Here is a 12,773-nt window from a genome sequence, read left to right on the forward strand (position 1 = left end):
GAAAGGATAAAATCAGCGTTATGGTCGGTAACCTGAATTACGGCTTACGCCCGTAGCATAAATACATGTAAAACTTTATAAAGAAAATATTACAATACAACCCTATTTTATTACATTATTTATATCTCAACTGCTTTTAACACATCTTCTGAATCCAGCATCTAGTGCATACTAAAACAAACCAAAACTTAAAATAGCTTTTGAGAGATAAAAAAATATCTAACAATATGAAAAGTACTCAAATGAGTACAGGGGGATAATATGTATACGTAAATACCAAAGTACTAATTTGAGTACATGGTAGTTTTTACTCAGTTCCGAAATGTACAGAACGTCCCTGCTACAAATAATAATTTTATATCAATAAATTGATATTAAATTACAAGAAAATAATTTTTTGAACCATGCCGAAGTTAAATAAAAGAATATACTCACGTTTTTTGTGAGGACCTCCAATCCTTTCCTCTCCTGCTGCAGCCATTCTTCTTGAATCTCACACTGTGTGCTCAATGTTGCCATCCAATAGACCCAGAGTGTATTAAATGTGTTCTCGAATAAGTACTTGGGTAGGAAAACGTGTAAGGATGTGATAGAAATGAAACAATATATATTTACGTAGTATTAAAATGAATGTACTCAAATGAGCACTAGGGGACCGTAGAGGTTAATGAACCACAAAATTACTCCCCCAAAATATGTTAAGTCGCCTATATGTGTAATATGTTTACATTATGCTGAGTCTAAAAAAACACTTTAAACAAGTAAAAAAATGTACTCCAGTGGTGGGGAGGGCACTAATCACCAACCTCTCAATTACTAGCCGCGTGCTCTTCCGACTTGGCCACGGAGGCGATGAAGAAAACGTCGCTTGTAGAGGGATAAAACGTTGAGGTCTTTTGAATTTGGCTAATCAGAGTGCTCCTTTAAGCCACGTATATTCGAGATAACCGTTCGGGATAAGATAAAATCTGCTCGCCTTGTAGACCTAATTTTATAACAAATGACGACTGTCTATTTATTTTATTTTATAGTTCTTTCATATACACTTTCAAATAATCGGCGCCAGTTCCATCTAATAAAGTTGATGCGTTTGTTGCTTCTAGTATGCAATCGCTTAGAAAAAGAAGCAATAAATGCATCAAATATGGGAGATGAAATTTTGCGTATACCTGGATTTGTTTAAGTATTTCTTTCTTTCTACTCTGTTTGTCTGTAGCTTCAATTCGTAAGCCTTTATAATTAGATGCCCAACATATTTGACAATCACGCAGAAAACAACACCGAAAATTCTACACTTGTGCTGATTTAACACACAGGCTGCGTGTCATTTCAACTACCGGCATTTGACACACAACTCCAAATGGAGAGTGAGTTGTTCTAACCACTTGTTTGTGTTATATTTTAACACAATCGTATTAACACATAGGCATGCTGTTGAAATAACACAACGATTTTTTACAGTGTAGCAGTGAAAGTAGCAACATTTTCTGAAAACTTCTGCTGTCATGTTTCCATTTGGGTTTAAAAGAAAGTGAAGTTTTCAAAAATCAATAGTTTAAGTCAATTTTTTGAAGGTTGAATGAAAAGGATTCACCGAGAGCAGACTCTTAGAACTTCCAGGGCAATTCTTAATTCACACCACAGGTGCCTAAAGACATTTAAAAAAATCAAATTTAATTCAAATGTACTGGTAGTTATTAATGCACCCCCATCAGAAAATCCTGGATCTGCCCTACTTGGAATTGGAATGTGTACAAAACTTTACAAATGTACTTACGAATTATTTATGTTAAATATAATTTGTCAGTAGACCCTATGTAAAATAAACACAGGCCTACAGAAAAATTTTTTTTCTTGGTGCCTAAAATTTTAGAGCTGATTTTAACTATGTGTGGGGCGCTGAATCCAATAATGTAAGCAGTTTTTTTCTATCAGCTCTACTTTGGTAGATACAGGCTACTGTACCAGTAGTGTTATTTACGTTACAATGTATGTGGAAGAAATATTACAATCCAAAATAAATATGTAAATTATAAATGATGTAACCACTATTTCTGCATGCTTCTTGCAATAGTATACAAAATAAGCAAAAGAAATACAAATATTCTCGTAATAACAAGTTTGAATATGATCTTATAAACTCTGCAACTCAAATAAATCCTACTGTGCTCTATAGAGATTTCTATTTGGAAGAACGGCGCTCTTTTCTCATTAGTGCTGCTATCTGTCGGTACTAAACGGAAACTAGTCATATAGTAGTTCCAGGAACGTCCACTAGATTGCATTGGTATTCTACTTGGCTAGTGGATCGTAGTTGTTGTCTTGCAGGTGGAGTGACATTGTAACGTAATAGTCCCAATAAATGAATTTTTGTATGCATTTTGTATAAGAACATTTGTAAGAGCGCAAAAGATAAAAATGACATAGAGGGAGAGATAGTCTAGCATTGATAGGCCTATGTCTGAAGTGAGCTACCATCTGGTGGGCAATTTCGGTACCAGGTCGAGAACTAAGCCGGGCCGTTACGAATTTTGCCTCACTTTGGATCTAGCAGGTAAGACGTAGAGATGGAATTTAGCTCGCGTCTATAATAGGTTATAATTTATATAATGTAAGAATTCATATTCTTTTAAATTCGATGTAAATGGGAAAGGAAGTCTTATGGTATCATCCCGGCATAAAAAGGCTTCATATAAATATATTTTTGGAGATTTAAAACTTCTAAATTGTGAACCTGCAACGAGGCCATTTGCATACGAATCGTTTGTGCTCACTTCTATCCTTTTTACAAAGTTGTTACTAGTATTGAGTATTCAAGGACTTTATGGTAAAGAAATATTTGAAGAAACCTATATTTAAATTATTATTTCGGTATTGCACAAAAATATATATATTACTTGTTGTTACTCGTTACGAATTCACTATTTGTTACTCAACGTGTAAAAAAAAAAAAGCAAAATTTTTCTTGTTAATAAATTTGTTAATTTTCAAATCGTATATACTTCACACGATATTAACTATATAACCTGTGCTGGCTTCCGTCAATTTTACGAAATTACTAGAAGCCAAGCATGTTACAACATGTTGGAACATGTGAGTTTTGTTCTGAAATCATAACTTGTATCGTGTATACTAAGGCTTTATATTTAACATCCATGTTAGTGGCCTGAACATAAAATGAGTTCAAGTCGAAGAAGTTGTGTTAACCATCCTGATGTGTTTTGCTACATATGTGGTGAGTACACATTTAAAGACAATAGAAAACATATCAGTGACTTTGTAAAAAAAGCATATCATGCATATTTTGGTGTACGCCTAGGGGACCAAGATAAAACGTGGGCTCCACATATTGTGTGTAAAATGTGTACTGAACACTTGCGACAGTGGACAACTGGAAAAAGAAAAAGTCTTAAGTTTGGTGTTCCAATGGTTTGGAGGGAACCCACAAACCATGTTGATGACTGTTATTTCTGCCTGGTAAATGTTACGGGTATGAATAGAAATAACCGGAACAAGTGGACATATCCTGATCTGCCTTCAGCAAGACGTCCAGTTGTTCATTCCGATGAAATACCAATCCCAACGTTTCACCACTTGCCAGAGCTTTGTGAGACTGAAAACGAACGTAGTGAACATTCTTGTGACATGGATGATGGAAGTGACAGTGATTATGAGGGAATGTCAACAATTCCTCAACAGTTTAATCAAGATGAGCTAAATGATCTAGTTAGGGACCTTAATCTTTCAAAAGAATCGTCTGAATTACTTGCTTCCAGATTGAAGGAGAAAAACGTACTAGAACAAGGAACTAAAATCACATTCTACCGAACAAGGGAAAAGGAGTTTTTACCATTTTTCACTGAAGACACAAATCTCGTATTCTGTCACGATGTTAGAGGTCTCCTAGAACACATGGGTCTTCCAGAATACAATCCAGATGATTGGCGCCTGTTTATTGATAGCTCCAAGCGAAGTTTAAAATGCGTCCTTCTACACAATGGCAATAAATATGGCTCAATTCCAATCGCTCATTCAACACGACTGAAAGAAGAATATGAAGCAATTGCTTTGGTTATGGAAAAAATTAAATATCAGGACCATCAGTGGGTGATTTGTGTGGATTTAAAGATGGTGAACTTTCTTCTTGGACAGCAAAGTGGCTACACAAAATATCCTTGTTTTCTATGTCTGTGGGATAGCAGAGACAAAGCAAACCATTGGTCAAAAAAAGAGTGGCCGCAGAGAGACGACATGGTTGTTGGTAAGAAAAATATTATTAACATGCCTATTGTTGAGTGTGACAAAATCATTTTGCCACCTCTACATCTCAAGCTCGGTTTGATGAAGCAGTTTGTAAAGGCGCTAAATAAGGACGGGCCGTGCTTTGCTTACATGGGAAACAAGCTACCTCAGATCAGCACAGAAAAATTAAAAGCTGGAATATTTGATGGTCCCCAAATAAGACAACTCATGAAAGATCCGGCTTTCGTGGAGTCCATGAATGAGACTGAACGTAGAGCTTGGACCTCATTTGTAGAGGTTATCAAGAATTTCCTTGGCAATAATAAAGCTGATAACTATGTTGAGCTAGTGAACCAGATGCTTAATGCATTCCAAAAACTTGGATGTAATATGAGTATCAAAATTCATTACCTGCACAGCCATTTGGACCGTTTCCCAGACAACGTAGGCAGTCTGAGTGAAGAACAAGGTGAAAGATTTCACCAAGATATTAAAACAATGGAGGACCGCTACCAAGGAAGATGGGATGCCCATATGATGGCAGATTACTGCTGGAACCTAAAAAGAGACTGTGCAAAGAAACATTCAAGGATGTCACGAAAACGAAGCTTCCGAAGTGTTGAATAGATCGTTTTGAACAAATTATTTGATTTTTTATTCATAAAAACTATTATAAAATGTAGTTACATAGTTATTATGTACTTGATGTTTGTGTTTATATGGTTTTCATTATTTTCAAAGTGTTCCAAATAACAAATTTAAATGTCATAGTTTTCTTTTCACTTACAGTAAAACAGCACCTATGCAATTTTCAACGTTGTAGCAGGTCAGTCTTGCAATTCCTATATCTCAAAAACTAAAGCTGTTAGGGGAAAACTAACGCCATATTTGGATTCAGCGTCCCAATTCTACTTCAAATCAGCTAAGAAACACCCGGCACCAAAACCACTGTAAGCCAGTGAAATAAATAAATAAATAAATAAATAAATAAATAAATAAAATAAAGAAGTTCAATATGTTGTGACACGTAGTTGATACACAAAAGCTTTTACTTCATTACTATTAAAGATGAACGGGGATGTAATATGGAAGTTAACCTCTGTAAAGGTCAAAGATAACCACAACTTTATTTTCAAGGACTATCCGAACCTTTGAAAGTAACGTTTTTTCTACTGCGTTAATTTAGAACAAGAGAGATTTTGTAGGGTCATTAAATGGGTATAGTGAACGAAATTTCTTTCATATTTGTTTCCTTCTGCTCTGCATGGTAACATTAATTTTCTTATTCCCTATAAACATTATTTCATGTTACAGTGTTTTCTTTTAATAGTTTATTATATTTTCATACTTTCGTGTTAATGCTCTCTAATGAAATTTCATATCGACGTGTCGTTACAGCCTACAAAAATATTATTGTTTATTTCATCCAAATCCATATTGTTTGTCGAGAGACAATTCGAAATTGTTCATCTTGCGAACTCGCAGTAGGTCTGCAAGGAGGATGGGAAGGTGGGATCTTTTTTAATTGCAAGGCATTCGAATATGTATATAAATATTTTCTTTTTGTATATACATATATCAAGGAAATCACGGGTTGCCCGGTGCAGCAGCCTTTTACAAGAATACTCTATATTGCATTTACATTTAAGTACCAACCCGTTGTCGGCTATGATATCTTCTCTCCTTCGAAATGAGAGTAAAGTTGCATTTCTTACATTCTCATCGGTATCTTCATGCTCTACCTAATGACTCTCCAGCACTTTGTGGCACATTTTGTATCTTATTTTATCTTTAACCAGAACAGAATTCCTGTTCTGCCTAACCTTCACAAAATGTATATTTCGACCCCGGAAAAATGTAATAGTAATTATTTTCTCTACAATTGCAGTTGCTTTCAGGGCCCCTTAATTTTCATCTACTATTTCAGCATCCCTGAAATTAAATTAATTATCGTAGATCGCCATTAGTTCACTACGAGTATATTTATGTCGTGAATACTGAAAAACTACAACTTCACAGATGTTCCTTCGCTACATAAAGGGATTCAGAGGTTGTGCATAATGGTAGTTTCCTGTATTTAAAAAAAAAAATATATATATGGAAAGAAATTATAAATATAACTAAAGTGTTGTATATGAAAAAAGTGAGTTAGATATAACAATGCAGTTTTATTTTTTTAACTTTAAAGCATTTCGTACTACCTATAATGTTCCCTCTTAAAATATTTTTATCTGTCAACAGAATTATTTAAATTTACTTCTAATATCAGTTTAGAAATGTTGGACCGTAAGTGCTACACCACTTAAGGTTCCTGTGAACTCCCCCTTGTCCGAGCACTTCGCCTTTTCGCCACCAGATGCTCACTTTTTCATTTAGCAATCACTGCTGGCAACTCTACTGGGAAGAACTGAAAGATCGTACCGCTCAGTTTGAATGTGTCCAGGATATCCACAATTGAAGTGGGCGGGGAGAGGAATCCAACAGTTTTTTTTTTTTCGTGCACCTGCAGTCAGTCAGAGTCTATTTATACAAGCCCTGTTGTTCAGCCGCAGGGCAAAACCTCAACCATTGATGAGTAACATAAATCTTTTCTTTTTGCAGGTAGGAATAGAGTTTTTGTACGAAAAACGGGAATTAGGTTGCAGAGAACGTCTCGCATCGCGTTGACAAATTATCTTTCGTCCGTTTATCACATGAAACTCTTTTCTTTTTTTCTTTTTTTTTTTTTTTATTATTACCAGAATATGAGATTTTAAAAAACCTAAATGGTTCTTTGTATACAGAAAACAAACAAACAATACTAATATTTTCTTACATATCAGTATTATATGATTTTTTTTTCTGAAGTGTATGATGCATGAAAATGGACAAAATGAATTTTGACTTTTCTATTTGTCCCTATCCTTCTGAGTAGAGAGAATGATGTGGCGCAACTAAAGGGCCTGCAGGGCCCGCAACATTGAGAGACCCAGAACAGAAAGAGGCTCATTTCAGTTTCGAAGTTAAACTTTATAATGTTAAGATGTTAAAAATTATGTGATGTTCCAACTATATCTCATTTTTACCTATGAAGACGGTAACACCTAAGCGATTATTTAGTAAATTAAATGCCAACAAAACTTTTACTGACCAGTGAAAACATTATGACCACTCGCTACTTTTTGAACGAAATCATCGGGCTGAGATAAGAGCTACAAGGCATAACACAACCGCGCGCCAAACACGACAAGAATCTCACTCGATTAGTCAGTGTGATGCTTGTGCCTTGAATGGGGAAGGACGACGATATATCAGGGTGACTAAATGGCTGGGAGCTTCATTTCGGAAACAACGCGACTTGTCGAGTTTTCGCGATCTGCCGTGCTTATGTATTTCAAAGATGGGAAAAGAACAGTGAAACCAGCATCGAACCAAACAACAAAAAGTGGGACGACCACAACTCATTAAAAATGTCGGATGTTGTAGACTCTCGAATTTGGTATAGCAGAATAGACGAAAACTATAGCACAATATAATAATAATAATAATAATAATAATAATAATAATAATAATAATAATAATAATAATAATAATAATAATAATAATAATAATAATACTAATACTACTACTACTACTACTACTACTACTACTACTACTACTACTACTACTAATAATAATAATAATAATAATAATAATAATAATAATAATAATAATAATAATGTGCATTTTTTTGCATATGAGCAAGTTGTGACTCACTAGATAGAACATAGTAAGTCAAAACTGTTCTCTGTAAATTTTACGTGACTCATGCATGTGGAAAGAGGGGGTCCGTTTAACATTTTTGCGGGGAGGCCCATTCGTCCTTACGCTACTGAGAAAATGTAAGCTAAAATAATAACACCAATATATATCCGCTATCTTTTAGTTTCCCAACTTTTCTCTCGATATTTGGTCAACACAGAAATGTTTGCGTGCCACACCGGGAATTAATCCCTGGACGATGCACACCCTATCACTTTCGCTAATCATTTGGTAAAATTCAGGTTAGGGTGGTACTGAATTAATTTTGGAATATGCCATTTCTCATAAGGTAAAGTTCAAAAGTATTGTGACATAATTAAAAAGCTCATTATCAACTACGTATTCTTGCCTCTAATATCTCTAAAAGTTTTCGAGTTATGTGTCAAAAATGGTTGAAACACTTAAAGTTAGTTTAGTAACTTGAAGAAGATAGTGGACTTATACATACATGATTAGAATTGCTCCAATTTTTATTTTTATTCTTCTTTCTCGTAAAGATATACAAAATCATAATTTCAACCATTTTGGTACATTTTTCATAATTTGAAGCGCGAACAGCCGGTTTATTTCCTTACGTTTTGAACTTGGGATTTATATTCTCCTTGTCACTTATCGTGAAAGTCATATAATAACATGGGTCCGAAAGCTAGAATATCTTATGCGACAGAGGTAATGACAATTTTTGTCATTTCATCTCTCAAGATCTGTTAAATTTGACATTTATTGAATGATATCGGTTTTATAATACGAATAAATTTTTCGCAATAAGGTGCGTATAGTGGTCGTAAGAAATGACAAAAGCTACCATTGACCTTTATAGTTTGACTCATGCTTTTTTGATCATGGTATTCCCCTTAAATTTTGTAAAGGACAGTATCATTTTAATTATCTTAACCTAATTTCCTAAAGCATTTCATTCGTACGCTAACAGAAAGAGTTCTATTTTTGATGTATAAGAATTCAGGGGATGCAAATTTATTCAAAATTCCTTTACAATTAAAGCCGCCTAAACATATATTCCTTCGAGATTTCTGTATTTTGAAAACAATTCACGATTTCAGTTCTTTGTATTTACTTGTTTCCATGTTTTTTATATCAATGCTGTATGATCAGTTCCCAGAATTATTTTAGTTCCCCGGTAAATCCATTTATAACAAGCTCCAAATACTGCTACAATTTTAATGTGGTTTCAGGAGAATCTGCATATCTCATCCTTTTGTTACTCTCTATATATTCATATACTACGTAAACAAACATCAGTGAAAGAAAGAGGCTGAGAGCTAACATGTGCTCCGTGAGGAACGTTGTCATACCTTGCACTGATATATCTAGAGAGTCTAGTGTTGCCACGAGACGAAACGAGACAAGACGAGACTTCTGGCTGTGTCGTCTCGTCTAGAAAAGATGTGCCCGTCTCGTCTCGTGGCAACACCAGAAAGGCTGAGGCCCACAAAAGAGCTGCTAAACCAAGTGGTTAAAATTATAACTTTTAACCAAGTTTGGTTAACTGAGCACAACACACAACACGACTGCAATCTTCCAGCAACGACTGCTTAGTTTCGACTGAACCCGTAATTACTTCGATAGGAACATTTGTCAATACCGTCAGTACAGACGAAAGGCAAGATTTCCCCATTTATTCTGCTATCCTTTTTTCAGAACCCCTGGCGCCACTTCAACAAATAAGGAGGCCTATGTAACTTTCCCATTTAAAAAATGGTTTATCTTCGAATAACATCATAAAAGGATAAAAAAGATAAATTTTATTGTCAAATCAGTATCTTTTCAAAACTCAGTATCGAGAAAGGCTGACACGTTTCTGTCTTGGTTCGGAACGAGAAAGACCATGAAACAATAGTTAGTTACTGATAAAATTGCCACTTCTACGCGTACTTGTACTTCTATTAAAGGATTTTTATACGTAGATATCTTCACCAGCCCCCGGAATAAAATCTTCTGAAACACTGATCTCAATGAACGCTTTACATTGTATTTGAATCTGGAGCACTATCACAAAATAATTAAACTTGAATCGATTGAAAAATGGAAGTGAAAGCTGTTTGTAAGAATCATTTTTAAAAAGTGCTTTAGGTACGGGTATTCCCTGTTCTTTGTAGGATTTGAAACGTTGAATCATTTGGATCATTTGAAATGGAAGCGCACCCCTGAAACATAGAATTATGCTAATCGTAATCTTCTGAGATAGACTACCCCCCGAGGAATAAGTAAATAAATAAATAAATAAAAATAGTTTCTTAATGTTTATCTTCCGTATACGAGTAATTGAAAAATTTTAGTGTTTCAACAATGAGAGCCCGTATACAGGTGATCTGCGTTCCTGGCGGAACTTCCCTAGCTGCGGACAAAATTTCACACTATAAACTCTTTTGGCTCTCTCCCCCACGGTAGTTTTTTTAAAATCTATTATCTACTCCCTTGGAGTAACTGTTGCTCTGTATTTTCACGGGCTTGCAACCGTCAGAATGAATATCTTGGCTGCCTTCCCAGCTACCCATTCAGCATGCAATAGATACATGCAATAACAATCAAATCCCACACAAACTACTCTACCCATCAAATATTTTAACATGGAAAGTTCTTTTACGCAACGTATTTCGTTTGTTTAAAATGGAATAGACCTAAATACAATTTTTTTTAATGTTCTTTTGGAGATTCGATAGCGAGACCGCTCACATCAAAAAATGAGAGAATTAGTGCTCTGACAATCTGGTAGAAATACAACATGCCATATGTACATTACTGTGATTACATTGCTATTTATTCAATGATTATTTTTTCGATTCCCGGCGGGAGCTCATGTGGTTCGGATTCCACGTTAATCAGTAGGTCCACGTCTCATATAGCCTCGCTGCTGAACGGGACGCTAAACCAAAATCAACTCAACTCAATGATTATTTTGCTTAGAGTTTTCTTACTCTCCAGGGTACTCTTCAAGGGTATACAATTACTCTTCACTTATGTCGCGAAAAAATATTCAGCTTGCAAATTTATTTCGAGAACTTCTCATTCCCCAATACATGTTTATTCTCTCAATTTGTACGTACAACCGACAAACTTACACAGAATCTCAACAGAGTTCAAATGTGAGGTGTCTGCTGTGAAACACAGGTCAGTTATATGGGAAGGGCTTTTAGAGTGCAGTTCTAGGAACAATGTGGGCTTTTAGAGTGTAATTCTAGGAACGCTGTAGGGGGCCATCCCGTTCCACCTGAGACAAAAAAAAAAGAAAAGAAAAGAAAGAAAGAATGAAAAGAAATCTGGCGGCACACAACTAATTCACACTGGTTACAAAGCAGGCACAACAAAGTTCTGAATGAAATATATCTTTTTTTTTTTTTTTTTTTTTTTTGCACTATTCCATTTTCCGAACAATAACATTTACCGATGACTTGTTAGCCCCTCTAACCACAGCCACCATGAAAACAAATTCAATCGGAATTTGGCCAGCTCGTTTGATCACGAATAATTATCGTTTGATCCCAACACATAATGACGTATTTGGCTAGGGCTTGTTAGCCCTTGATAATCGACATGTACCATTCCATAGACATTTCAATCGTAAATAGGTAAGCAAAGTTTCGTTAGTTTCTGGTAGAAAGTATGACAGATAAAGTTGATTGTTTATTTAACAATGGTGGCCTCTAACAATGATACTAACAACAACAACTGAAATCGACAAGTACCATTTCATAGATATCTCAGTGGTAATCCGATGGGTGTGCCAAGTTTGGTCAGTTTCTGGTACAAAATATAGCAAAGTTGATTCCTTGTTTAACGATGGTAGCCTTCAACAATGAAACTAACAACAATATGTGGAATCAACACGTACTATTTCCTAGAAATTTCAATCTTAAATGGGTGTGCAGAGTTTGGTTAGTTTGTGGTAGAAAGTATGTAAGATAAAGTTGATTGTTTATTTAACAAAGAAGAAATCCAATGATTGTTTATTTAACAATGGTGATCTTCAACAATGAAACAAAAACAATATGTGAAATCGACACATACCATTCCATAGATATTTCAATCTTAAATGGGTATGCAAAATTTGGCCAGTTTCTGGTAAAAAGTATGGCTGATAAAGATGATTGTTTATTTAATAATGGTTTCCTCTAACAAGAAAACTAACAACAATATGTAAAATCGACACGTACCATTCCATAGACATCTTAATCGTAAATGAGTGTGCCAAGTTTGGTTAGTTTGTGGTAGAAAGTATGACAGGTAAAGTTGTTTGTTTATTTAACAATTTAGAAATCCATCGATTGTGTATTTAACAATGGTGGTCTTCAGCAACGAAACAAACAACAATACATGAAATCGACACATATCATTCCCTAGGTATTTAAAACTTAAATTTGTGTGCAAAATTTGGTCATTTTCTGGTAGAACGTATGGCAGACAAAGTTGATTGTTTATTTAACAATGGTAGCCTATAACAATGAAACTAACAACAATATGTGAAATCGGCAGGTACCATTTCCTAGATATCTCAGTTGTAATCCGATGGGTGTGCCAAGTTTGGTCAGTTGGTGGTAGAAAGTGTGGCAGATAAAGTTGATTGTATATTTAGCGATGGTGGCCTTCAACAATGCAACTAACAACAATATGTGCAATCCACACGTACCAAACCCTAGATATCTCAATCTTAAATGGGTGTGCAAAGTTTCTTCACTTTCTGGTAGAAAGTACGGCAGATAAAGTTGATTATTTACTTAACAACGGTGGTCTCT

This window comes from Thermobia domestica, chromosome 2 (assembly GCF_964235325.1).
Source record: "Thermobia domestica chromosome 2, izTheDome1.hap1.1, whole genome shotgun sequence".
NCBI lineage: Eukaryota > Metazoa > Arthropoda > Insecta > Zygentoma > Lepismatidae > Thermobia > Thermobia domestica.